The sequence below is a fragment of the Tachyglossus aculeatus genome, chromosome 1 (genome assembly GCF_015852505.1).
Source record: "Tachyglossus aculeatus isolate mTacAcu1 chromosome 1, mTacAcu1.pri, whole genome shotgun sequence".
In the NCBI taxonomy this organism is placed as follows: Eukaryota; Metazoa; Chordata; class Mammalia; order Monotremata; family Tachyglossidae; genus Tachyglossus; species Tachyglossus aculeatus.
In genome coordinates this window covers 37212137-37222130 of record NC_052066.1, presented here as the reverse complement: position 1 = coordinate 37222130, position 9994 = coordinate 37212137, and the positions used below count along the sequence as shown (strand labels likewise).

The window sequence follows — 9994 nt, the reverse complement described above, 5'->3', positions numbered from 1 at the left end:
TTAGAAATTCAAGAAGCTGTCAGGCACATATTGAACAGCATAAGAATCACTTATTCCTAAATTAATAAAACATGTCAATTAGATAATTGGTTTTATTCATGTCAGATATACTCCCTATATCTTTCTAAATATAGATGCAGATGCATGGCACACTAAACTCAGTTCAAATACTTGTCGTGAAACTGAAGCTCAAAAAAATTATTTTCACTGCTCTTTTTGGGTTGCTAGGAAGTTAACTTTTGTCATCAGAGCTAAAAATACATCGTTTGCCTTGTATTATTATTATCAGTATTCTCATGTATAAGTACTTGCTATGTGTCAAATATTGTTCTAAGCACTGGGGTAGATAAAAGTTGATCACATTGGAGAAGGTCCTTCCCACATAGGGCTGATAAATTGAACTTCAGTGTGGCTTAGTGGATAGAGCAGGGGCCAGGAAATCAGAAGAAACTGGGTTCCAAACCCGATGTCACCACATGTGTGCTCTGTGACCTTGGGCAAATCATTTAACTTCCCTGGGCCTCAGCTACAGCCAACTTGTACTTCCCAAGTGCTTAGTACAGTGCTCTGCACAAAGTAAGTACTCAATAAATACGATTGATTGATTGTAAAATGGAGATTAAGAATGTGAGCCCCATGTGGAACAGGAACTGTGTCCAACCTGCTTAACTTGTATCTACCCCAGTGCTTGGCACAGAATAAACACTTGAGTACCATAAGTATTATAATTATTATATTAACTTTGAGTGATATGGATATCAAACTTTCAAAGGGCCATTAATGATATTTTTGAAGGATTTAGCACATTCAAACCCAGCAGTGATATAATAAATGATAAAAAATTAAAATTGTGGTATTTAAGTGCTTACAATGTACCAGGAAAATTGGGTTGGGCACAGTCCCTGTCCCACATCGGGATCACAATCTAAATCAGCGTGGTCTAGTGGCTAGAGCACAGGCCTGGGATTCAGAAGAATCTCAGTTCTAATCCTGCTCTACCACGTGTCTGCTGTGTGACCTTGGGCAAGTCACTTTACTTCTCTGTACCTCAGTTACCTCATCTGTCAAATGGGGATTAAGACTGTGCACCCCATGTGGGAGAGGGACTATGTTCAACCCAATTTGCTTATATCCAACGTAGTGCTTAGTACAGTGCCTGGCACAAAGTAAGCAATTAAATACCACAACTACAGATTTTACAGATGAGGTAGCAGAAGCATTCTCTCTCAGGGTCACAACTGGAGGGTTTCCAGTACTCTACCAGTCACAATTACAGGAGGGAGAGTCAAGCAGAGGCCTACCCATTCCATTCCTAGCTTGGGCAGGGGCTAGTGAGTGAAAGACAATCTGCTACAAGTCAAAACTCACCCGTGCGCCAAAGGAGGCAATAGTAAACCACTTCTGCATTTATGCAGAAGTATCTATTGGATGGATCCATAGATCCATGTATCTATGGATACACTACCAGAACAATTGCAGATGGAAGTGGGGCGTTCTGGGAGAGATGTGTCTATGGCGTCGCTATGGGCCAGACACGACCTGACAGCATAAGGCAACAACAATAACAACTGAAACACAGAAAAATGAAGTGACGCACAAGGTCACATAGACAAGTGGTAGAGCTGGGATTAGGACTCATAAACTTCTGAGTCCCAGGCCCATGATCTGTCCACTAGGCCATAAAATTTAAATTAGAAATATGATATCAGAAAACTCTATTTCAAAACCACATGACCTAGAATAGTCATAAAAGACATGACCAAGTGGAGTGCTTGCCTCATGAGGAAGATTCTGCCCGCAAATTAGAGAGCAGCCTAAATTTGCTAAACCACATGGGCTGAAACCCAATTATAAATTTACCTTGAATTATAATTTGATAACATATAGGTGGACTCTAATAATGGTATTTAAGTGCTTACTATGTGCCAGGCAATGTATTAAGCGCTGTGGTGGTTACAGGCAAATCATGTTGCTCATCAAGCAGGTCATGGGTTCTAAAATGGGCTCTGCCACTTGTCAGATGTGTGATTTTTGGGCAAGTCACTTAATATCTCTGTGCCTCAGTTACCTCATCTTTAAAATGGGGATTAAGAATGTGAGCCCCACGTGGGTCAACCTGATCACCTTGTATCCCCCCTAGCACTTAAAACAGTGGTTTGCAAATAGTAAGTGCTTAACAAATACCATTATTATTATTAGTAGTATGTTGGACATAGTCCCTGCCCCACTTGAGGCTCACAGTCTAAATCCCCATTTTACAGATGAGGTAGCTGGGGCCCAGAAAAGCAAACTGCTTTGCCCAAGGTCACACAGAAAAGTGGCAGAGGTAGAATTAGAACCCACGACCTTCTGACTCCCAAGTCCGTGCTCCATTGACTGTGCCATTAAAAATCAAGATTATTGATTAATTATTTTCAGCTATTATTGATATATAATTCTTGCTGTACGACCTACAATCTTTCTGCAGAAACCTATAATGAAACATCACAAAAGCTTAAAATAGAAAGGTTTCTGATGTTGTATTCATTAGGAATGGTTAAAAAAGCACATAGATATAAAGGACAGTTAACCAAGACCCAGGATCAAATAGTTTGTGACAGACCTGATATAGTGTTTCAGTTAGTAGTTTTTACTGAGTTCACTGTACTAATTGCTCAGGAAATATGATAAAGTAATTATAAAATGATGCCTTGATGAAGCATTGTGAATTTATTTTAATTTGTTGTTGGACCTTTTTTTAATGAGAAAATAATGTGTTTGAGGATCTGAAAAATATTATGCATGGGCTTTTTTATGTTGTCACACTTAATAGTGTCATACCAAATGCCAGATGAAGGCAATCTTACATTTGGCACAGATCCACATCCAAATTTGCTCAGAAACTGAATAACATGTCATTCTGAGTTGTTACAGCTCAAACGTCCAGGTGAAAAAAATTTGAAATAGGCCAGGCTCTAGATCTGAAAGAACCTTTGATTTAAGAAAGATGATAGTGCCATGTACATTGTAGATTGAAGAATTTTTCTGTTGATCAACAATTGTTTAACCTCTATACCTGAACTAGTCAATGTGGGGAGTTATAAAAGATGTAGAAGACAAGGGCATTTTCAATAAGAATCTTTAAACCTAATGAAAGCAATGGACATATATACCTATATATGGATTTATACTGTGTTTTACACATACACAGTTCATCATAATGTGTATGTTCACTTTGGGTTTTGGCTATTAAACCATTAGAGATAGAGAATGTAGTTCTAATTATTGAGTTTACCTGGATAGAATGTGAAGAGATGTCAAAAAATAGTTTATGGATTTATCTATCAATTTAATGTGTGTATTAGAGTGTGTGTTTTTCTTAATCAATTAATCAGTCGTATTTATTGAGCGCTTACTGTGTGCAGAGCACTGTACTAATGTGATTTGCTCATTGTGGGCAGTGAAAGTGTATGCTATATGGTTGTTTTATACTCTTCCAAGTGCTTAGTATAATGCCCTTCACGTAGTAAGTACTCAATAAAGATGATTGATCCATGGATCAATCAATCAGTCATATTTATTGAGCACTTACTGTGTGCAGAGCACTGTACTAAGCACTTGGGAAGTACAAGTTGGCAACATATAGAGACAGTCCCTACCCAACAGTGGGCTCACAGTCTAAAAGGGGGAGACAGAGAACAAAACCAAACATACTAACAAAATAAAATAAATAGAATAGATATGTACAAGTAAAATGAATAAATAAATAAATAGAGTAATAAATATGTACAAAACATATACATACATACAGGTGCTGTGGGGAAGGGAAGGAGGTAAGATGTGGGGGATGGAGGGGGGACGAGGGGGAGAGGAAGGAAGGGGCTCAGTCTGGGAAGGCCTCCTGGAGGAGGTGAGCTTTCAGCAGGGCCTTGAAGGGAGGAAGAGAGCTAGCTTGGCAGATGGGCAGAGGGAGGCCATTCCAGGCCAGGGGCATGAGGTGGGCCGGTGGTCGATGGTGGGACAGGCGAGAGCGAGGTACAGTGAGGAGATTAGCAGCGGAGGGTGCGGGCTGGGCTGTAGAAGGAGAGAAGGGAGGTGAGGTAGGAGGGGGCGAGGTGATGGAGAGACTTGAAGCCCAGGGTGAGGAGTTTCTGCCTGATGCGTAGGTTGATTGGTAGCCACTGGAGATTTTTGAGGAGGGGAGTAATATGCCCAGAGCATTTCTGGACAAAGACAATCCGGGCAGCAGCATGAAGTATGGATTGAAGTGGGGAGAGACACGAGGATGGGAGATCAGAGAGAAGGCTGATACATTAGTCCAGATGGGATAGCTTGAATGAGCTATGAACGAGCAGGGTAGTGGTTTGAATGGAGAGGAAAGGGTGGAGCTTGACAATGTTGCGGAGCTGAGACCAGCAGGTTTTGGTGACGGCTTGGATGTGAGGGGTGAATGAGAGAGCGGAGTCGAGGATGGCACCAAGTTTGCGGGCTTGTGAGACGGGAAGGATGGTAGTGCCGTCAACAGAGATGGGAAAATCAGGGAGAAGGCAGGGTTTGGGAGGGAAGACAAGGAGTTCAGTCTTGGACATGTTGAGTTTTAGGTGGCGGGCAGACATCCAGATGGAGATGTCCTGAAGGCAGGAGGAGATGCGAGCCTGGAGAGAGTGGGAGAGAGCAGGGGCAGAGATGTAGATCTGGGTGTCATCAGCGTAGAAATGATAGTTGAAGCCGTGGGAGCGAATGAGGTCACCAAGGGAGTGAGTGTAGATCGAGAACAGAAGGGGACCAAGCACTGAACCTTGGGGAACCCCCACAGTGAGAGAATGGGAGGGGGAGGAGGAGCCTGCAAAAGAGACTGAGAAAGAACGACCAGAGAGATAAGAGGAGAACCAGGAGAGGACGGAGTCTGTGAAGCCAAGGTCAGATAGCGTGTTGAGAAGAAGGGGGTGGTCCACAGTGTCAAAGGCAGCTGAGAGGTCGAGGACGATTAGGACAGAGTATGAGCCGTTGGATTTGGCAAGCAGGAGGTCATTGGTGACCTTTGAGAGCGCAGTTTCCGTGGAATGTAGGGGACGGAAGCCAGACTGGAGGGGGTCGAGGAGAGAGTTGTTGTTGAGGAATTCTAGGCAGTGAGTGTAGACAACTCGTTCAAGGAGTTTGGAAAGGAATGGTAGGAGGGAGATGGGACGATAACTAGAAGGTGAGGTGGGGTCAAGAGAGGGTTTTTTTAGGATGGGAGAGACAGGGGCATGTTTGAAGGCAGAGGGGAAGGAACCAGTGGAGAGTGAGCGGTTGAAGATGGAAGTTAAGGAGGGGAGAAGGGATGGAGCGAGAGATTTCATGAGATGAGAGGGAATGGGGTCAGAAGCACAGGTGGCCGGAGTAGCACTTGAGAGGAGGGAGGAGAGCTCCTCTGAGGACACTTCTGGGAAGGATGGGAGAGTAGCAGAGAGTGTTGAGAGCCGGGGGGTTGCAGTTATATGAAACAGCCCCTAGTACCTGCTCCTCATGTGCTCCCGCTGCTTGGAGAATTTACCGTCTCAACTGCTCCAGTGCTTGAGAGAGTACAGTACAACAGAGTTGGCAGACCTGTCCCCAGTCCATAGCAAGTTTACAGTCTAGAGGAGTAAAATAAATGGCCCTTGTGGAGATCAAACCCACAACCTTGATGTTAGCACCACACTCTAACCAACTAAGCTAACCGTCTGGTAACAATGTCATTATTATTTTCCACTTCAAAGGATCAATGAGGAATGTGTAGCACAGTGCAAGAGAGGTATAAAACAGTTGGAACATTGCATTTTAGTTCTTTGTTTTAATCAGCACACTTACTTCTACATATATAAATGAAGAGCTTGGAATTTGTGAGGGTTCCTGCCAATCTGGAGCTCAGCCTATACCATATTACAATGGTAGATGACAGCTGATCCATTTATTCAGTTTGCAAACATTACCCTTATAATGTCAAATCAAGCTATATCTGAAAATTAAAGGGGAACTATGTTGTGCTGGCTGTGTTAAGAAAACAACTGGCTATTGCTTTTTCTGGGCTTCAGCTATTGGAGATTTGTTGCTTGTCAGGTTAATCCCACACAAAAAATAGACTATCATGAAGGCCATTGGATTCAATAACTTGAACGGTATGCATAATTAGAAATGGAAAACAACAGATTTATGGTTCTGGAGACTCTGGCCAAGTTCAAAATGATGCCAGATGGTCATGATTTGAGATTTTGGGTTACATAGACCATCAGCTAATTATCTACATTAGTATTTGGATACGATTTGGCTCTTCGTTAATCAGTATTGGGAGCAATAAAAATACTTTGACTTCTTCACTTTTAGACCACTGGGGTACCATTGAGTAAATCACTCCTTCAGGTCACGGCTGCCCTCAGAACCTGAAAGCTACAATAACTAATAAGTAGCATCTACTGACAGTCCACTCCAATCCTTACTTCGTTCTGCTGCATGGATCATCTATCTACAAAAACACTCAGGACATGTCACCCCACTCCACAAAGTACTCCAGTGGTTCCCCATCCACCTCCAAACCAAACAAAAACTCCTCACCATTGGCTTTAAAGAACTCCATCACTTTGTCCCCTCTGCTCAACTTCTCTCCTTCCACAACCCAGCCAGCACACCTAGCTCCTCTAGTGCTAACCTTCTCACTGTGCCTCCATTTCACCTGTCCTGTGCCATCCTCTAGCCCACATTCCAGCCTCTGGCCTGGAACACCCTCCCCTCTCCAATCCGACAGACAATTGCTCTCCCCCCTTGAAAGCCTTATTGAAGCCACATCTCCTCCAAGAGGCCTTCCCAGACTAAGCCCCACTCTCCCTTTCTTCCCCACCCCCTTCTGCATTGCCCTGACTTGCTCCCTTTGCCCTTCCCCGCTTCCAGCCCCACAGCACTTATGTACATATGTCTAACTTTATTTATATTGGTGTCTGTCTCCCCCACTCCAGACTGTAAACTCGTTGTGGGCAGGGAATGTGACCATTCGTTGTTGTATTGTACTCTCCCCAGTGCTTAGTACAGGGCTCTGTGCACAGCAAGTGCTCAGTAAATACGAATTAAGGAGTGAATGACAGAACCTCACTAAGAGAAGCAGCGTGGCCCAATGGAAAGAGCCCCGGCTTTGGAGTCAGAGGTCATGGGTTCAAATCCCGGCTCTGCCAATTGTCAGCTGTGTGACTTAAGGCAAGTCACTTAACTTCTCTGGGCCTCAGTTACCTCATCGGTAAAAGGGGGATTAAGACTGTGAGCCCCCCGTGGGACAACCTGATCATCTTGTAACCTCCCCAGTGCTTAGAACAGTGCTTTGCACATAGTAAGTGCATAATAAGTGCCATCATCATAATCATTATTATTATTATTATTAATATTAAAAATAGCAACTCCTCTGCCTTTCAGCAGGTTTTCCAGAATGTCACCTTTATGATGTTAGTAGTGATTGTGTCCTTCTATAAACTTAGAGGTGGGAATCCTGGGAGGGGACAGTCATCAAAGAGCTAATAGGCTATAAATTTGTTATTTAGGATCTTTTCATTACTGATTAGACACTTTAAGGTCTTGTCAGAGAACTGGAATGAGCAAATTTGTGAGTTTGGCTGAAAAAAAATCAATAGTCTTTGAAGCACCTGCTTTTGGGAAAGTGCAGAAGCAAAGACTCAATCCCAACCCAACCTATGGAAAGCCAAATGTCGACAATCTATGGAGAGCTAAATATTTACAAATAATAATGATGGTATTTGTTAAGCACTTACTATGCACCAAGCACTGTTCTAAGTGCTGGGGGAGATAGAAGGTAATCAGGCTGTCTCACGTGGGGCTCACAGTCTTAATCTCCATTTTACAGATGAGGCAACTGAGGCACAGAGAAGTTAAGTGACTTGCCCAAAATCACACAGCTGACAAGTGTTAGAGATGGGACTAGAACCCATGGCCTCTGATTCCCAAACCTGTGCTCTTTCCACTTATTGAATACAAGTGACATGGCCTGGTGGATAGAGTATGGGTCTGGATGTTGGAAGGACCAGGGGGTTAATTCCAGCTCTGCTACTTGTTGGCCGCGTGATCTTGGGCAAGTCATTAAAGCACCATGGCTCAGTGGAAAGAGTGGGGGCTTAGGAGTCAGAGGTCATGGGTCCTAATCCCAGCTGCTCCACATATCTGCTGTGTGACCTTGAGCAGGTCACTTAACTTACCTGAGCCTTGGTTTCCTCATCTGTAAAATGGGGATGAAGACTGTGAGCCCCACGTGAGACAACCTGATCACCTTGAATCGCCCCAGTGCTTTGAACGGTGTTTTGCACCTAGTAAGTGCTTAAGAAATACCATCATTATTATTTCACTTCTTTGTTCCTCAGTTACCTCATCTGTAAAGTGGGTTTTAATAATAATGATGGTATTTGTTAAGTGCTGACTATGTGCCAAGCACTGTTCTAAGCGCTGGCTGTGAGCTCCATGAGGAACATGGAATGTGTCCAGCCTGATTCTACCCAGGTGTTCAGTTCAGTGCCTGGAACATAGTAAGTGGTTGACAAATACCATTAAAAATTAAATTTACATATACACATAAGTGCTGAGGATGGGAATAAATATGAAAATTAATACATTGAGCTAGTACAATATTAACTGAGTATTAATACATTAATACACCTCAAATACATGAGGTGCCTTAATGCGATTGATTTGATACAGTTTGAGGTGTTAGGATTTGATTGGTGAATCTTTCATAAAGAAAGTGGGGCTAAAGATTTTAAAAGAGTGAGAGCAAAGTTTTAACAGATTTAGGTGGAATGAACGAAGATTACTGTATGTTCATCCTAGAATTTATCCCTCTCATCATGATAGGTCAGTCCTACCTCTTCATTCAGATAATTTTGAAGAATCAAGAACTAGTGAATTTGAATATGTTGTAAATTAACAGGTTCAGAGGACTCCTCTTATAACATCAACTACTCTAGACTGTAAGCTTGTTGTGGGCAGGGATATACCCAACCAACTGTTATTGTATTCTCCAAAGTGCTCAGTACAGCACTATGCACCCAGTAAACACTCATTAAGTACCATTTACTGCATCTTGATCTCACCTGACTTTCTGCTGACCGCATACCCACATCCTCCTCTGGTGTGGAGCTCCCTCATCACTCATGTACAACAGCCCACCACTCCCCCTACCATCCAAGCCCTCCTAAAATAATTCCTCCTCCAGGAGACCTTTCCTGCTTAACCCCTCATTTTCCCACCTTATTTACCTTCCCCTCTGCATTGTCAATGCTCTTGGGTGTGTACACTTAAAGCACTTTGGTACTCATCTTGCCCCCAGCTCTTCAGGATTTCAGTTCACATCCTAATACTGCACTATCTCCCCTCTCTGAAAATCATCTGTAGACTGGAAATTCTTTGAGGGAAGGAACCCTATTAAATCATACTCTTCCCAGTACTTAGTACACTGTTCTAAACACAGCAAGCACTCACTACATTATTATTATCAATAATATTAAGTGCCAACAAGTGATTTCTGATTCATAGCAACTCCATGGATATACTTTCTCTGGAAAATCCTGTCCTCTGCCATAATCCACTTTTCTAACAGTTCTTCCATTATCATTGTTACGGCCTCTATCCATCTAGCTGCTGGTCTGCCTCTTCCAGATTTTCCCCAGACTTTCCTTAGTGTTAGTGTCTTCTTCAGAGAATTAGTCCTTCTGTTTATCTGTCCAAAATATGCTAATCTATGTCCAGTCATTTGGCCTTCCATTTTGTTTTAATTTGCTCCAAAATCCATTTGTTTGTTTTTCAAGCAGCCCATTGTATTCACAAAAGCCTCCTTCAGTGCCACATTTCAAAAGAAATAATGTTCTTTCTATCCTGTTATTTCACTGTCCAGCTTTAGGATCTATACATTGTTACTGGAAACACCATAAAGTTGACAATCTATATTTCTGTGGCAGTTGTTACATCAGCACATTTCATGACTTTTTCCAGGCTCTTCATAGCAAGT

General features: G+C 42.7%; 1 non-coding gene across 1 annotated transcript; it reads left to right on the top strand.

The window, feature by feature from the left end:
• The first annotated feature begins 1220 nt into the window (after positions 1–1220).
• On the top strand, positions 1221–1358 carry LOC119938756. The gene has a single exon (XR_005454499.1). It is a non-coding gene; the product is annotated as a small nucleolar RNA SNORA7 (small nucleolar RNA).
• Positions 1359–9994: the final 8636 nt, after the last annotated feature.